General features: G+C 43.1%; 1 protein-coding gene across 1 annotated transcript in view; it reads left to right on the top strand.

Annotated features, from left to right (window-relative positions):
* Positions 1 to 18852, top strand: part of SUSD3 (sushi domain containing 3) — a 79587-nt gene that overhangs the window by 8027 nt on the left and 52708 nt on the right. The gene's annotated exons all lie outside the window — the stretch shown is intronic.

Raw genomic sequence — 18852 nt, 5'->3', positions numbered from 1 at the left:
AAGTTCAGATTACCAGCCTCCGTTCACCAGATGTAAAAGACACAATTTTCCTTTATCAAGGAACTGCTTGATTTGGGAGGAGTTCTGACTCTATTCCCCTCAGACACAGACCCCAAGGAGACCATAAGGATTAAGAGAATCTAAGTCTCAATCAGTCTTTAATTCAAGGTTCTACAATAACCATTGATTGTGTTTTTATTAGTCAGACAGACCAGAGGCCTGAGGTAGAAGTGGGGTAATTAATCTGGCTAGAAAACTGCTGATAATTCTCAGGCAGGGACATGATCAGCTTAGCCAGCATACTAATGGTCACTGGAGACTGCATTTCAGAACACAGCAAGAGCCCTGCTGGGATCAGACGAAAGGCCTTTCTGGTCCAACATCCTGTTTTCCACAGTGTCCAATCAGATGCCTCTTGGGAAGCCCACAAGAAGGACATACTGTTTTCATACTGTTGTTCTTCCAGCAGGGCATTGTTTATTACTGGGTGTTTGTGGGTTTTTTCCCTCTCATTCCAATAGCTTGGAAGTGGATGCCTCTCTAGGATGTACAAGCCCTAACATTTGGATTGAGGGAAAGGTGGTCCAAACTTAAAAAAAGAAAAGAAAAACCCACCAGGGAAGTGAATTCAAAATTCTTACTAGTCTGCTCGCCCACCAGTAAATACATGAATTAAAAAACAAATCATACTCTAATTTCAGAATTTAGAAAAAATGGTTAAAAACTGTTTTGGTGCTACAAAAGATATATTTGGGGATTGTTTTTTTATTTTTGTTCTGCAGTAACCTAAAGAAGGTGTTCAAAAAGCTGGATGGCACACAATACAGACTAAAACACTGAATCCTTTTATGCCAGGACTTAAGATCACAGAAGAATTGTTCTGGAATTAGAGGATTGAAAAGAAAACATTTGTCATTTTATTTTTATTTTTTGTAGTAAAAGAGCTTTACCTTTCTGCAGAGGTGGCTTTCTCTCTCCCCCCCCCCCATTTAGAGTCCAATCTGAATTTGTGCTCTTGGTTCATTGATTACATTTTATGCGTCCATTTGCGTCCACTGGGTGTTCAAAAGCTAGGACCAGGTGTCCATTTGGACACACAACTATTATTTAAAAAATGCCTTTCCTTCAGTGACTAGTATTCACAGATGTGCTGCCTCTGAGCTCTGATCCGGGAGGAAACTTATAGCCACCATGACTAGCAGGTATAGATAGCCTTGACTAATCCCATTTTAAAGCTGTCTCAGTTGGTGGCTGTCATTATATCTTGTGGCAGTGATTTCTACAGCTCTCCGGTACTGGTTGCCTGAATAAAAGTAAAGACAAGAACAAAAGGAGTGATATCTTTTTAATACAGCCAAGTTGGCTCTCTCTATGGGCATAGGCTGATGTGGAGAGTTGGTTCCACAGAATCAAAGTCACAGCCAAGAATGACTTCCTTCTACCAATATAAAATGTAAATGTACTGTCTTCAAGTCGATTCCAACTTATGATGACACTCTGAATAGGGTTTTCATGAGGTTGAGAGGCAGTGACTGGCCCAAGGTCACCCAGTGAGCTTCATGGCTATGTGGGGATTCGAACTCTGGTCTTCCAAGTCGTAGTCCAACACCTTAACCACTACACCACACTGGCCTAATTAAGTCCTTCAACTACTCCAGAAAAGTTTCCAGTTTAAACATATAACCTGAAGCTACCAAGTGAGTGCTTTATTCTAAATGCTGATGTCAGCACTACTCTCTGAAGAGCTCAAATGCTTTGATTTGGATTTCTGCATTGAGCAGGGGGTTGGACTTGATGGCCTTATTGGCCCCTTCCAACCAGGGCTGTGGAGTCGGAGTCGGAGTCGTGGGGTCGGAGTCGGGAGCAATTTTGGGTAGAGTCGGAGTCGGAGTCGGAGTCGGTAGAAATGTACCGACTCCGATTCCGACTCCTTCATAAATGGCACTAGTAATAACAAATTTAGTGTAGTAAAATGGTAGCACAAGGCATTTCATCACCACCATGTGAATCCAGAGCTTGGAAAAGTTACTTTTTTAAAGTACAACTCCCATCAGGCCCAGGGATTGGGCTCGTGGGAGTTGTAGTTCAAAAAAATAACATTTCCAAGCTCTGGATTCATGTGGTGGTGATGAAATGCCTTGTGCTACCATTTTACTACAGTAAATTTATTATTATTAGTTAATATACATTTGCCATTTATGAAGGAGTCGGAGTCGAACAGTAGAAAAATAGAGGAGTCGGAGTCGAAGGTCTGGCGTACCGACTCCACAGCCCTGCTTCCAACTCTACTATTCTATGATTCTATGAGAGTAAAGTGGTGGAAGCCTTTACAGACCATTCCATGGGGAAGAAAGCAATGATTTATGAGTTGGCTAGATTAACCTCGGCAACTAAGAATTCTCAGAACCTATAGCATCCTCTAAAAACAAAAAATCAGGTGGCTTCGTCCTACACTCATTGCATTTGTAGAGTATCTTGAGTAATGTTTATAAGGTGATAATAATCACACACCAATGAGCCTTTTCACAGAAAGAGGACAAAATGCTTTTGTCAGCTATTCTGAATTGATACGTTAAGGATAAAGGACAGGATGTCTATCTCTCTTGCCTAACTGCTTGTACATAATCTGTAGCAAGAATGTTACCTTGTGGGGAATGCTGAGAGATAAAGGGGGTGGGGTGGGGAAAGTCTCTGTTCTGTATGGCCTTTGCAAGGTGTTTCATTACCTTTCTGACTTAGAACACATCCACACTGTACTTTTAAAGCACTTCCCCCAAATAATTCTGGGAACTGTAGTTTACCCCCACAGAGCTACAATTCCCAGCACCCTTCACAAACTACAGTTCCTAGGATTATTTGGAAAGCCATGTGCTTCAAATGTATGATGTGGATGTGACCCTAGTCAGACACAAGTGGTTTTGTGAATCCCTTTTTGGACAAGTTAGTATATCCAGAAGCAATAGGCCACACTTGAATTCACATTCACATTTCAGAAAGCTGCCTGCTCTTCAACAATGAAAAGGTCAAGGTACCTGGCTTCTAGCAATGTCCATCCTCTTCATTCTGAATGAAAAGAGCAAAGCTACGATGTAAAATGTGAGCATCCTATATGTGCCGTGCATCTTTGCTTTGGCTAGAATCTATCATAAAGGATCGTTACCTGTGTGGAAAGAATTAGTACCGTATATACTAAAAGTGAATCCAGTACTCTAGCTGTGGATCCATATGCAACAAAAATGGCACCATGCATTGACAAGAGGGAAGGTGTAGCAGAAGGGAAACAACCTTGAGTGTGTGTGTTGTGTCTGGAAGCCTTTAAAACAGCTTAATAAGGACTGAAATTAGCAGCCATGGAATGCTGACTGATTTGGGGGGGGGACAGAAAATGGGTGAGTGAGAGGAAATGACATGGAGTATCCTGGAAGAGGACATGGCTGAACAGCAGCACTCTGTGCTGCTATCTTTTGTTGCAGGTTTGTTGTTGTTGTTGTTGTTATGTGCCTCCAAGTCGACTACGACTTATGGTGACCCTATGAATCAGCGACCTCCAAGAGCATCTGTCATGAACCACCCTGCTCAGATCTTGTAAGTTCAGGTCTGTGGCTTCCTTTGTGGAATCAATCCATCTCTTGTTTGGCCTTCCTCCTTTTCTACTCCCTTCTGTTTTTCCCAGCATTATTATCTTTTCTAATGAATCATGTTTTCTGCCTTATTCCTGCTCTCCCACACCCGTTTGCTTTCTTTATACAGTAGGGCCCCGCTTTACAGCGCTTCACTAATACAGCGGTCTCAATTAGACGCAATTAGACTAAAACCCCACTCATACGGCGCTTGTTCCACTTTTACGGTGGTGTTCAGGCATCGTGTGCCATTCTATTCAATGGGTTCCGCTTTACAGCGGTGTTCGCTTTACAGCAGCGGTCCGGAATGTAACCCGCCATATGAGTGGAGCCCTACTGTACAGTATTTGAAACAGTTGGCTACTCTGCCTTTCTTTGAGAACTGGAATTTAGGGACCATTGATGGGTTGGTTTGACAGAGTCTTGTGGAAAGCTCTGTCCTTCAGGTACTGTGAAGTTTTCAAAAAGTTCTCCTTGTGCTTGGCCAGTGATGACTCACTCACACATGGAAATTGCATGTTGCAGTGATCAAGGGATAAACTTGCATGTGCGAACCAGTCCACTATCATTAATGGATGAGCAAGGCCCAGTGGAAGCATGCGCTGTACATAAAGGATAGTAAATCCCTGTGACTGTGAGAAGCATGCAGTTGTGGATAGCGTGGTGGGGCAGCGCTACTCCCCTGGCTTCTGGTTGGCTACATTGCTGCAGCTTATTGGGAGGTATAGGGGGAGGTGGCTGTAAGGTTTGCATGGTGTAAATGCACCAGAGGAGTCCATCTGGCATTCCTGCTGGTGTTTGCACTATACCCCCCCCGCCATTTCACATCTCCCAGTAAGCAGCAGTCGCACGGCTATCTCACCATCTCTTGGATTTCTAAAAAGCTATCTTTTAAGTTAAACATGAAGTTTGAATTTGTACTGAGTAAATAATCAAATATAATTCTAGTTTGCTTCTCTTGTGTTCTAGGCAGATGTGCTGATATTGATTGAAAAGGTCAGGGCCATCTCTGCCGTGCTACAGTAAATCGAGACAGGAGTAAGTCTGTTAGAATTAATCTGTAGCATTTCACTTTGCCTTTCTTTTTATTACAGTGATAAATAAGCTTAACTCACTTTTGATCCCTGTCATCTTTCCCTAATTCCCGACGGCCAGGAGAGCAAAAGCTGGGGCATGGCAGGTTTATCATTTGCAGGATGTGTGAAACCTTCCCAGGAGATGTTATGCATATTTCTGCCTTGCCAACCAGTGGTGTTGCATGCTCACAACATTTATCTGCAAAGTTGGGATGTAATTTTCACCTGAATAGGATTATCTGAACTTTTATTTTCCATATTATTTTGGTTCCTAGGTGTAGTGGTTAGAGTGTTGGACTACAACCTGTGGGACCAAGGTTGGAATCCCCACACAGCCATGAATCTCACTGCGTGACCTTGGGCCAGTCATTGCCTCTCAGCCTCAGAGGAAGGCAACGGTAAACTACCTCTGAATACCGCTTACCATGAAAATCCTATTCATAGGGTCGCCATAAGTCGAGATCGACTTGAAGGCAGGCCATTTCCGTATAATGATGCATGATCCCCGTTTAAAGACATAGAGCTGGACTGACAGCCCTCATTGTGCTTGGTGATTGATGTCATCCAGTGGTGTCATCCCGTTTGCGCAGTGGGCTTTCACTCATGCAATATGACTTTCTCTTTCTCTCCTCTTTCCTGCATGGTCCCAAATTCTGCTTTGCAGGGTGATTGGGGGCCCTGTGGAGTAAATTGAGGGTACAGGGACTGCAGAGGACAGGAAAGAGAAGTTCTGTTGTGACACTAAATATTACCCACAAAGTTCTGGGTTAATTACTTAGATATAAATCGTAGTCCTAGCTTAATTGTCCATCCTGGTCGGGATGCAAGGAGCATTTTAATTTTTTTTTATAGCGACACATTTGTGCTCCTGATATGTTTTTCTGTTTCCTGACTCCTAACAGAGCAGAGCAGAGGGAGCTGTCTCAGTTGGTCTACAGGTGAGGACATATAAGCAAGCCAGCTTTCAGAGAGCGAGCGAACAGAGCGAAAAAACAGGAGTTTAACAAAGGAGTTCGACAGGGGAGGTCAAGGGGGAGGTCGGTAAAAAAAAACAACCCCCAAAAAACAAATTACTAATTATCCTTGTACAGTGCACCGCATACCAGTGGGTCTCTCAAGTTTACCCTGTAGTAGGACAGGACAAAGCACAGGCCACTCCAAAACAAGTAGTTAGAAAGAAACAAAAGATATAATAGAGTATGAACGGGAAGGATACTCCAGCGGTTGTGACCCGCAAGGCGTGAGCCATGTTTGTTTTCTTGCCTGAGAACAACATGGCGTACACCTGCAACAAGTGCAAGCTCATGGCACTGTTGGAAGAAAAAGTGAGAGGCCTGGAATGGCGGTTGGCCACACTGAGAACTATAAGAGAAGATGAAGAGTTCTTAGACAGAACACTGGAACAACAGCAGCAAAGAGAAGTGGAGGTGGAAGAGCAACAGCATGTGGTAGCAGAAGAGAAGACTGCTTTGGAGAGGAACAACGAAGTGGAGGAAACTCCGTGGGAAAGGGTGACAGTTCAGAGCAGAAGAGCTAGAAGACACCCTTCACCAGTGGAACTATGGAACCGCTTTCAACCACTCGAGGATGAGACTGGAGGACAACCTGTGGTGGAAGAATTACAGGAGACCCCGTGTGACAACGAGCAAGAGGCTGAAGCACAATGAAGCAGGGCCAATGAAACCTGCACAGAAATACAGGAAGAAATACAGGAAGAGCTTGGTAGTTCCACCGAGAGTATCTGGATTAAAATTAATGTGGTAAGTAATAAAAGGAATGTGGTGCTTGAAGTTTATTACCGACCACCCAATCAAGGAGAAGATGAGAATGTAACTTTTGAAAAGGAAATTGCCAATGTTTTGAGGAGGCATGATGTAGTAGTAATGAGGGATTTCAATTATCCTGATATCTGTTGGGAGACAAATTCTGCCAAACACGGCCCCTCCAAGAAATTTCTTACTTGTGTTGGAGATAACTTTCTCCTACAGAAAGTGGAGGAAGCAACCAGAGGATCAGCTATCCTGGACTTGATTCTAACCAACAGAGATGATTTGGTGGATAAAGTGGCAGTTACTGGAACTGTAGGTGAAAGTGACCACACCATACTTGAATTCTTGATTTTAACAGAAGCAAAAGCTGAGAGTAGCCATACGCGCACCCTGGACTTCAGGAAAGCCGATTTTAATAAACTGAGAACAATTGTAAGTACCATTCAATGGCAAACCACTCTAAGGAGAAAAGGAGTCCAAGATGGGTGGGAGTTTCTAAAAAAGGAAATTCTAAAAGTGCAATGGCAAGCAATTCCAACAAGGAAAAAAGGGGGGAAACAGCAGAAGAAGCCAATGTGGCTTCACAAAAAGCTTAGAGAGGACCTGAAAAAAAAGAAGGACACATACAGGAAGTGGAAAGAAGGCCAGGCCACAAAGGAAGAGTACAGGCAGGTATCACGGAATTGCAGGGATGGCACCAGGAAGGCTAAAGCTGAGAATGAGCTGAGGTTAGCAAGGGATGCTAAAAGCAACAAAAAAGCTTTCTTCAGGTATGTCCATAGTAAAAGACAGAGAAAAGAAATGGTGGCACAGCTACTCAATGAGGATGGCAAAATGATAACAGATGACAAAGAAAAGGCAGAAGTGCTCAATTCCTACTTTGGCTCAGTCTTCTCCCAAAAAAGGATCTATGACCCTCCCGGGAAACATGAAGTAGAAGGGGCAGGATTGGAGCTTCAGATTGATGGACAAATAGTCAAGGAAAACCTAATCACTTTGAACGAATTCAAATCGGTAGGGCCCGATAAACTGCATCCTAGAGTATTGAAGGAACTGGCTGAAGAACTCTCAGAACCACTCTCTATTATCTTTGTGAAATCATGCAGGACTGGTGAAGTGCCGGATGACTGGAGGAGAGCTAATGTTGTCCATATCTTCAAAAAAGGCAAAAAGGAGGAACCGGGGAACTATAGACCAGTCAGCCTAACATCAATCCCTGGAAAAACTCTGGAGCAGATTATAAAGCAGTCAATCTGTAAGCACCTTGAAAACAATGCAGTGATTACTAGGTGCCCACATGGATTTATGAGGAACAAATCCTGCCAAACTAATCTTATCTCATTTTTTGATCAGGTAACCTCCCTTGTAGACTGTGGGAATGCTGTGGACATAATATACCTCAACTTCAGCAAAGCTTTTCACAAAGTGCCCCATGATATTCTGATTAGCAAGCTAGCTAAATGTGGGCTGGATGGAACAACTATCAGGTGGATCCACAGTTGGCTCCAGAATCGTACTGAAAGAGTGCTTATCAATGGTTCCTTCTCAAACTGGGTGGAAGTAATGAGTGCGGTACCACAGGGCTTGTTCCTGGGCCCAATGCTCTTCAACATTTTTATTAACGACTTGGATGAGGAGGTACAGAGCATACTTATCAAATTTGCAGCGGATACAAAATTGGGGGGCATAGCTAATACCATGGAAGACAGAAATAAAATTCAAAGGGACCTTGCTAGGCTGGAGCATTGGGCTGAAAACAACAGAATGAAATTCAACAGGGATAAATGCAAAGTTCTACACCTAGGGAAAAGAAACCAAATGCACAGTTATAAGATGGGGGATACTTGGTTGAGCAATACAAGTGAGAAGGATCTTGGAATTGTCATTGATCACAAGCTGAATATGAGCCAACAGTGTGATGTGGCTGCAAAAAAGGCAAATGCTAAGTTAGGCTGCATTAACAGAAGTATAGTTTCCAAATTGCGTGAAGTATTAGTTCCCCTCTATTTAGCACTGGTGAGGCCTCATCTTGAATACTGCATCCAGTTCTGGTCTCTGCACTTCAAGAGGGATGCAGACAAACTGGAACGGGTTCAGAGGAGGGCAACAAGGATGATCAGGGGACTGGAAACAAAGCCCTATGAGGAGAGACTGAAAGAACTGGTCATGTTTAGCCTGGAGAAAAGAAGACTGAGGGGAGATATGATAGCACTCTTCAAGTACATGAAAGGTTGTCACACAGAGGAGGGCTGGGATCTCTTCTCGATCTTCCCAGGACACGGAATAATGGGCTCAAGTTGCAGGAAATCAGATTTCGACTGGACATCAGGATAAACTTCCTAACTGTTAGAGCCATATGACAATGGAAACAATTACCTAGAGAGATAGTGGGCTCTCCAACACTGGAGGCATCCAAGAGGCAGCTGGACAGCCATCTGTCGGGAATGCTTTGATTTGGATTCCTGCATTGAGCAGGGGGTTGGACTTGATGGCCTTATAGGCCCCTTCCAACTCTACTATTCTATGATTCTATTATTGTCTCCCCCCAAAAAGGCTCTGTTTAATTGTATTAGTTTAAATGTATATTATTTGCCCAATTATTGCACGTACAAAGATTTTGTATAGCGGAAAACATGGGAGTGCAGCAGCAAGACTGCCTTTATGGTCATCCACCTGAGTTTGTCTAGAAACACACCCTACCACACACCCTACACATGAACAAACTGTACATATGTAGGCTCTGTATGCACAGTGAGGGGTCATGCAAAAAGTGCTCCCCTGGTATACATTCATTGTATGAACACCCATTGTGTGAATAGCATTACTGCTGCTGTACTACTGTACTTGTACTTATGTCTGCATTAGAGTTACCAGATCTCCGGTTTTCAGCCAGCTTCGGGAGTGTTTTCTGGCTCCCTCATCAGACCACACCCCCTGTCCCTGGATCTCCGGTTTTTGGCATGGTGTAGCATGGCCACCCAGCAGGGCTGGCCGCAGGGCAGGAGATCCCAAGCCCCCCGCCATTCCCCCGCTCTACTTACCTTTCTCTTTGCTGTTTTTTGCAGCACGCACAGGTTTGCCATCAATCAAGCTGAGCCTCTGCCGCCATCTTGGTTGATGGCATGCATGTGTGCTACACGCTCGTATTGCTGCCATCAACTAAGATGGCGGCAGAGGCTTTAGCCCCTTAGGGAAACCTCAGCCGCCATCTTAATTGATGGGAAATCTGCGTGCGCTACAAAAAACAGCAGAGAGAAAGGTAGGTGAAGTGGGAGAATGGTGGGCAGCTCTGAAGCTTCTGCCCTGCTATCCTGCCGTGGATTGCGGAAGGGGAGCGCAGGGGCCCTGCAGCTGATCAGCCACTGTGAGAAGAGGATGTGCTGGACTGAATGAGCCCACGTTGGCCTGATCCAGCACTGCAGGGCTCTTCTTAGGTACTTAACCCACCATCCTCCATGAGGACTAGAGAGCCACCCTTGATCCCTGGTGCTGCTCCCTCCCCAGGACTGATAGGGCACTGCCTGGATTAACCACCTTCTAATTGTCTCCCGCCCCCCGTCCCAAAAAACAAAACTGAACCAAACCCTCCTCGCACACTTGGGTCAATGCAGGTGGGCACCCCCTCATGCCACACCTTCTTGCAGGTTGACTTCAGTTTGGGCTCCTGCCAAAAGAGCCCCCCTTCCCCCAGTTTCCCTTCTCCCTCAAACATATCTTGAGCAGAGCTTGGAAAAGTTACTTTTTTGAACTACAACTCCCATCAGCCCAATCCAGTAGCCATGCTGGCTGGGGCTGAGGGGAGTTGTAGTTTAAAAAAGTAACTTTTCCAAGCTCTGATCTTGAGCCACCCCTGGCATCCTCTCCCCCCTCCAGAACTCCCCACACTCCCTGGGGAAGGACTGTGGCTGAGTGGGCAGAGCACCTGCTTCACATATAGAAGGTCCCAGGTTCGTCGCCAGGTGGGGCTTGGGAAGACTCCCTGCCTGAAACGCAGGAGAGCTGCTGCCAGTCAGTGTAGGCAGTACAGAGATAGATGTACCCAATGGTTTGACTTGGTGCCCCCCCTTCATTGACTGCACCTCATACAGTGAGGCTCAGGTACATGGCCCCTCCTTTTGCCTTAAGATGCCGCTGGTGATGTGCACACACCATGCACTAATTAATGCATGGCATATCTATATTTATTATAGGTTTGTAGACTCTGTGGAACAACTGCCCTGGTGTGCTTTCCGGTGCTAGACTAGAAGAGATGTGTTCAGTACTTGGGTTTAGGCCTCTAGTGCTTGGAGCACTCCAGGACAACACATTTTAAAATAAGAAGCATGTGTGGGAGAGTGAATACACCTAGAAAATGTGAAAAGTAGAGGGGTTTTTAAATGAGACTAACTTGTGCTTCCATCATATATTTCAGAAGTTCTGTAATTAATCTATAATATATCATTTATAAAATGTAAAATTTTATAGGAGAGCTTTAGATTTTAACATCACAGGATTTAGAAAAATGTTATTGGCTTAAGCAGAGGGTAATGGGAATGTACAACGTGGTGTGTTCTTCCACTATACTATTTCTCCTAAGGATTATCACAGTTACCTAAAATAATTCCTGCAGTACTTTGATCTTCATCAAATCTGAACTTCTAGGTATTTGTGCAAGAGATTGGATTTATTATCTGGATAGACCATATTTCATGCTCCTGTATTTCTCTAAGATGCAATGAGTGATTTAAATAATTCATTAATTTATATTATTTGCTGGAGCTAGTGTTAATGTTTATTTATTATTATTATTATTATTATTATTATATCCCGCCCTTCCTCCCAGCAGGAGCCCAGAGCGGCAAGTAAACAGGACAGATCTGTCCTTGAGAGAACCTCTCTCTCTCTCTCCCCTCACACACCCTTCCCAATATCCCTAGGTGTCCATCTCTTGAAGTTTGCAAAGAATTTACTGGGTTCTTGCACAGAAGTCGAGAGAAGGTGTTTTGGACAGGAAAGGCATTTTTTTTGTTTGAATGGTATGCTCCAAGCAACTATGGTTGATACTTAATGTATCATGCTTTATGATGTCACTAGGGCCCACCCCATGACATCACTAGGGCCCACCCTGTGACATCACTAGGATCCACCCCGTGACATCACTAGGGTCCGTCCATGACATCACTAAGGCCCGTCCCATGACATCTCAGGTTTTGGGATGCTTCCAACCTGGCAACCCTAGTCTTCATGACCTTGGACCAATCACCGTCTCCCAGTCTAATCCACCTCATAAGATTGTTGTGAGGATAAATAAGAGGGAGGAAGAAGTATGTACACCATTCTGAACAACGTGGAGGAAGTGTAGGGTCTACATGTCATCCTAAAAGAAAATGCAGATCCTCTCTTGTTCATAACAGAAACAAAATCCTGGAAGAGGGAAAAATTGATTAACTGAGCATCAACACCAATGTTGCATGTCATTCAAAAGAACAGCATATTGTTACTAATTCTTTGCCATGCAAAGGTGCAGACTAGGCTATTGCTTATCTTTCCTGCTATTGGGAAGCTGTTAGGTAGCATAAAATGTTCTGCTTCTGTGCTTCCACGATTTTTATGATTTTTAGTATCAGAATTCAAGTGGCCACCTCTGGGTTCAGTAAAATGTATTTCCATTCTAGCAGTTCTGTAATGGCGATCAAAATGGTGCAAAAAGTATTAACCTTGCTTACCCTTGAGCTGGGTCAATTTAAAAATTAGGAAACCAAAAATTGGCTTACGTCTTCAACTTCCCCCCACAGAGCATAATTTCTGAAATAACTCTTTAAGGTTTTGTTCCTGAGGGAAATGGAGACATGAATAGTGTGAAGCACTGCCACTTACTATGTGAATGTCTAAGAGCACTTGATGAAGTTGAATGATTTTTCTATGTAGTATAAATTCCATCAGCAAGCTTATAGTGCCTAGACATTTTCATTGCCTTGCAAGACCCAGATCATACTGATGTCATTCTTACATCAGCATAGTTGTATTACTGTAGTGAGATTCTGTGGATGCCTCATGGGAACTACAGGCATACCCCGCTTTAACATACGCAGTGGGACCGGAGCATGTATGTAAAGTGAAAATGTACTTAAAGTGAAGCAATTATCTATGCATGTACTGCACTGCAATCGCCACTAGATGGCAGTGGTGTCATGCCATTAAGTGTCCGTAATTGCAAAGCACATGTACGTTAAGCGGGGTATGGTGGCGTATGGAGCATGTACGTTATAGTGAGGCGACGTTAAGTGAAGCGACGTTAAGCAGGGTGTGCCTGTATTTGGGAAGCCTATGCTGAAGGGCATTATGATGTAATAACTTCCATGTTATACAAAGTTGAAAGAAAAACAGCCCTGTGGAAATCATTTATTTGGAAAGAGGAGGAGGGGGAAGGAGAGGATTGGAAGGGGATGGAGGAGGGGAGGGGTGAAGGAAGGAGGAGGGAAGGGCAGGGTTGATCGTTTGCATGCTTTTTGAATTCAGTGGGATTTACCCCTGTGCAATCGTGCTTAGGATAGGTGAAACTGACCTGGGGGAGGGGCAGGGAGGGGAGGAGGAGGGCAGGAAGGGGAGTGGGAGGGAGGAAGGGGGAGGGGAGGAGATTGGATGGGTGGGCACTGGGCATGCCCAGCCTTATCATTGAGTTCAATGTTAAATTTCTTAAATTAATTAAAAATCAGCCAGGCATTTTTTTAAACTTTTAAACTGCAGAAGATGAAGGTCAGAGTATTGGGCAAGGTCAGTAGTAGGATTACAGGTACTCTGTGAACATGGCTGATTTTTAATTAATTTCAACAGATTATGAGAATTCTGATAGAAAAAAGTCCAAAAGGGGTCTGTTTTTTTTCTCTTTTTAGACTTTGAACTCCCTATTCTCTCTGACTGTTTTGTGTATCGCCATGAAAATTTAGAGAGTTGTTAAGCAAGCATTTCTGAGTTCAGGACTATAAGTTTTGTAAGGTTCTGTTTTGAAATGAGCTTATGGGAAGAATCAGAATGGCATGGGGGTATTTTCAATTTAACATTGCGGAATGTGAAAAATCCGTGCTTATAGTATACAGCCACTCTCATGACTGTATAGTACCTGATCCTGTGTTTTTTTATGAGCTGGTAAGATGGAGGTTGACCTGTTTCTCTGTGTAATATTTGTCTTTCTATTATGCATAGAATTTGAAAAGATGTTCTGGACAGCAGCTGAAGTTAAACACGTCTCACTTCCTCTCCAAGTTACAGGGGAGATATTTCAGTGGGAGATAATTAAGTATGCATTTTATTCTTTCATTTGTAGGTTGTTGGTATTTTTGTAAGCTGGCAAGATGTAGGACTGTGTTACATTTATCAGTTTATTTAGTGAGCACACAATATTGCACAGTCTGAAAATGGGATCAAAACATCAGGTGAAGTTCAACACTTCTAAGTTATTTATTTGAATGAGAGAAATTTAAGTGTGTGCTTAATTCTTTCACTGAAATCAATGCAAATGTAAAGTGTTTAATTGAAGCTGGATTTTGCTGAGCTTTGGTTAATGGCTTCCTGCAGATTAAATAACATATCTAATAATAAAAAGAGCTCCTTAAGATATGTATGTAGACACACACAAAAGTTGTTTAATAATATGAAGAATTTCTGCCACACTTACATTCTGGGCACAGAGCATCAAACCCAATGATAGATTCACCATGGAAAGCTTTGTTTCTCTGTTGAGTTTTGGTTCATACATCGACAAGATATTTAAATGGTGTATAAAATTAGAATTTTTATGAGAAAGATACATGCCTTATAAATGCATAGGGCATTTTTTTCTTTTTCATTTGAGCACTATGACACTTTTAATGGAACTCTATGGTTGTTGGAAATGTTGATTATTGAAACATTTAATAAATGAGAGGTTACTCATGAGTACAGGTAAAGAACAATGATTAGGGCTGAGCCCAATGTTCTCCTGGTTTGTTTTTGCCTCACCAGTAAAACTCTGAGCTGTCCTACCCTTTCTCCCACAAACCTTTAGTTCTTTCCCTTCATTGCTGTTTGTAGCAACGTTTATGTTTCCATTGAACCATGGTGCTTCAGTGCCAACTTTCAAAAAGACAATTTTGTTGCTCTTTGAGTGATCCCACCCAATCAGGGATCATATACTCGATATAGTGATATATTATGATCCTGGTAATCAATTCAGATTTGGCTGTGTCCTGATACCTCTTAGGTAAAATGAACATTTAAAGTGAGGGAAACACTTCTGATACAGGCTATAGGTCAGCCTTTCCCAACCAGTGTGCCTCCAGATGTTGTTGGACCACAATTCCCATCTTTCTTGACCATTGGCAATGCTGGCTGAGGCTGATGGGAGTTGTGGTCCAACAACATCTGGAGGCTCACTGGTTGGGAAAGGCTGCTATAGGATATATTTGCAATTCTAGCAAACCAGGGATCACACTAACCAATGAGCATTTTATGGCCTTTTGCAGTGATTTGACACCTATGATAATTTTAGCTATAAGTATGAATGGTTTTAATATTGGAATTAGTTTAATTTTATTTTAATCTAGACTCTGTATGTTTTAATTATATGTGTTTTTTATCTGGAAGCCGCCGCGAGTTCCAGTTTTGGAAGGATGGCGGGGTATAAATAAAGACAACAATAATAATAATATGAAGTCAGACCATTTTCTTTGTTTCAGTGCACTATTATCTATTGTGCCTGATGCCCTCTTCTGTAAGAGCTTGAGGCTCTCAAGAGAGCCTTGCAGTATCCCATCAAGAGTCCAAGTCAGTAGTCTGAGTCAGAAATCCAAAACATGAATCCGCAGCACCCAGAGCATCTGCAAGCCCTTGAAGTGGTCCCAGAGCCCTACACAGGTAGTTATACAAACTACAAGCGCTTAGATCAACCTGAAGCCTTATATATGTTCACTGGACCTGCAGTGTAGTAAGCCCCTCCTCTCCAGAGGAGCTTGCTGGCTGTTAAAGGGCTCTTGCTTTATTTTGCAGTCTTTGATTCTTGTGGGCCTGGAGAGACAGGGATATTGTGGGAGATAACTCCTGTAAATCAGAGAAGGATGGCAAGCTGGCAGGGCTCTATCCTCCAGCCAGGATGATCCTAAAGGCCTTAGCAGTTCTTCCCTCAAGGACAGAGCTGGCCTCTTATCTTCTGGGTCCTCTGTCACACATTTCACAATCCCCAGGCCATGCGTCATGATAACTGGTAGCAGTTCTCCAGGATCTCAGACAAAGGTCTTCCCGTCAACTGCAACATGTCATCCCTTTTAATGGGATTGAACCTTGGACTTTCTGCATGAAAACATTGTACTCTAGCACTGAGCTACAGCCCTTTCTCCTTTCAGCTTGGCTCTAATTATGATGAAAGGTTTAAAGAAATAATTCTAGATATATAAAACAGCAGAGTATGTCACCTGAAGAAGCTTTTTTAGGGATGAAAAACAAAAACAAAAATCAAACCCTGCCCCCCCATCTCCAAATAGAGTGGAGGCACTGAGATCAATACCAGATGCACAGGAAAAGGAGAGATATTAAATGCAAACATTTTTTGTCGACATTTTAGAGGCATTTTCAGATCAGTGCATTTTTATAAGAGAGCCAATGTGGTGTAGTGGTTAAGGTGTTTGACTAAGACCTGGGTTCAAATCCCCACACAGCCATGAAGCTTGCTAGGTGACATTGGGCCAGTCACTGCCTCTCAGCCTCAGAGGAGGGCAATGGTAAACCACCTCTGAACCATGAAAACCCTATTTGTAGGGCCGCCATAAGTTGGAATCAACTTGAAGGCAGTCTGTTGCCATGCAGTTTCATATTCTGTTATTAATTTTTGTATTATTAAGAGAGCTGAGACTGGATTGAATTGCTGAAGTGCTTTATTACATCTCACTTAACTCAAAAAGAAAGCAGTCACTTCCTTTAGCTGGCAAAAGTTAACTCTTTCTATTTCATATTCCTTTCTCTGGAAAGTGTTCAAATATATACTGCTAACTCTTTTCAAATTTTGCTTAGCTTTTTTTCTTTCTAATACTAAATCTTTAATAACATGGTGTTTTACAGTTTTGGTGGAATTGAAGTGGGCCCTCATTTAGAATAATAAAGAATGTGACCAGGGTGTTCTTTATTCTGTTGGAAGAGTTCCTTTGTTGTCTCTACTATGTATGAATGAGGAGTTTATACATTAATGAGGACAGTTTCCTGCGCTCCTGCAGAGCTTGGAAGATTACTTTTAAAAAGTAATAAATTACAGTTACAGTTACATGGCCCAAAAAGTAGTAATTACTGTTACAATTACAATTGCTCTGAAAGTAACTGATTACTTTACTTTTCCTCCAAAGTAATCACTACAATTACATTTCAGTTACTTTAAAAAAATGCCTACAAGGTGCTGGCCTTGGCTGTTGCACATCTAAGTAGCCTAAAACAACATTAAAAATAAACACACACATACAGAGGTAGTAGAATAATTATTTTTATTCATAAGATAGCAGTGGTGGTCTCTCCGCTGGTAAGGGAGGTGGGGAGGGAGGCTGAGGCCACTACTCAGATGTTTGCACGTCAAACCAAGTGCAACCCCCCCCAGCCAGCAAGCATAATCTCTCTCATTTAACTACCTCCCAGACTCTGCTCTGCCACCAACTAAGGGACACTCACTCAAGCAGACATTTTCCCCAGAGATGCAAAAAAGTTAAAATACTGCAAATGCAGCACAGTAGCCAGAAAGGGTGGTGGAGGCCACTTTGTGTGCCAAGTGCAAACACAGTATTCTCTCTCTCTCTCTCTCTCACGCTCGCTCGCTCGCTCACACACACACACACACCACACACGTCATCATCTTTCACCTCCACAGTTCTTTATCTCCATTCTGCTGCTGCCTCCTTCTCCTCCTTTATCCATGTTCTTGACCTCCAGATCCTTGTTCCCTCCACTCCATTCTTCACCACCACTATCCATTTTTTAAAATAATTGTTGTCTCCACTCCACCCTGTCTCACTCTCCTCCTCCTCCCCATCCACAGAGCATGAGGAAAGAGCGACACTGCACAGAAGCCCAGTTTGAGGCACATGATTTTCATCCACAAACCAGAGGAGCAGAAGACTTCCCCTGCTCCCCCCCCAAGTAGTGCCCAAAAGTAATTCTGGAAACGTTACAATTACTCCACAAAAGTAGTAAAATTACTCCTAGTTCTATTGCAATCGAAATGTAAAGGAATTACCCACTCGTTACTCAAAAAAGTAATGAATTACAAGTAATTCGTTACTTGTAACTAGTTACTTCCAAGCTCTGCGCTCCTGTATTTGGAAACCAATCTTTCTGCCCTGGGGAAGTTTGTCTTTCCAACATAATACTTGCATGTTCACAACTTTTGGAGTCAAAGCTTTCAGTGGTTGTTAGGGTTGTACTCATTCAGCAACTCATGACCAACTCTGTGGGATTCCATCCATGCTTCAGTGGGCTGAACTGTACATCAGGCAGGAGGACTGTGTATATGCTCTAGCTTTTATGGAGCAGGTTCTTCACTGTCTGAACAGCCCTTTCTGCTTCCTCATTACTACGAGGGAAGTATGGACTACTTCCCTACTACTGAAAATCAAAGTCTGCTGCAAACATTTCAGAGCAATGGCTCATTGTGTCTCGTTATCTGTCCTCAAAGTGCAAAGTATGCCAATAGCAAGCAAATACACACTTTAGTGCGATAATCACTTGTTCTGTGGTTGTGCTCTGTAGTTTTGCAATCTATAGGTTCTGAGCAGTACCATGTTGCAGTTCTCCACTCATTCAGAGGGAGACTGACCAAGCTTGTCATTCAATAAAGGCCTACCTTTTTGCTGCAAGCCTGTGTCTTCAATTCCTGCAAGGACCCCCAGTCCAACAAACTACAAAATTCCCTGTCACTTGAACGGTCCCATTTTGTCTGGGATTGGAGCATGCTGTGATGTGGAGCCAGGGTCTGCTGCAGCTGTTGTGCAGAGGTAAACAAACATAAGAAGAGCCTGCTGGATCAGACCAAAACCCCATCTGGTCTAGCACCCAGTTCTCACTGGTAGCAACCAAATACCTATGGGAAACCTGCAAGTAGGACATGAGTGCAACAGCACTCTCCCCACTTGTGCTTTCCAGCAATTGGTATTTGGAGGCATTCCACCTTGGAGCCTGGAGTAAGTACACGACCATTATGACTAGTAGCCATTGATAGCCTTATCCACCATGAATTCATCTAACCATCTTTTAAAGCCGCCCAACACTTCATAAATTCTATAGTTTAACTGGACTGTGTGAAAAGTGCTTCTTTTTGTCTGTCCTGAATTTTCCAGCATTCAGCTTCGTTGAATGACCCCAAGTTCTAGTAATACAAGAGGAAAAGACTTATTTCTATCC

The sequence above is a fragment of the Rhineura floridana genome, chromosome 3 (genome assembly GCF_030035675.1).
Source record: "Rhineura floridana isolate rRhiFlo1 chromosome 3, rRhiFlo1.hap2, whole genome shotgun sequence".
Lineage (NCBI taxonomy): Eukaryota > Metazoa > Chordata > Lepidosauria > Squamata > Rhineuridae > Rhineura > Rhineura floridana.
This window is presented reverse-complemented; position numbering and strand designations above follow the sequence as displayed.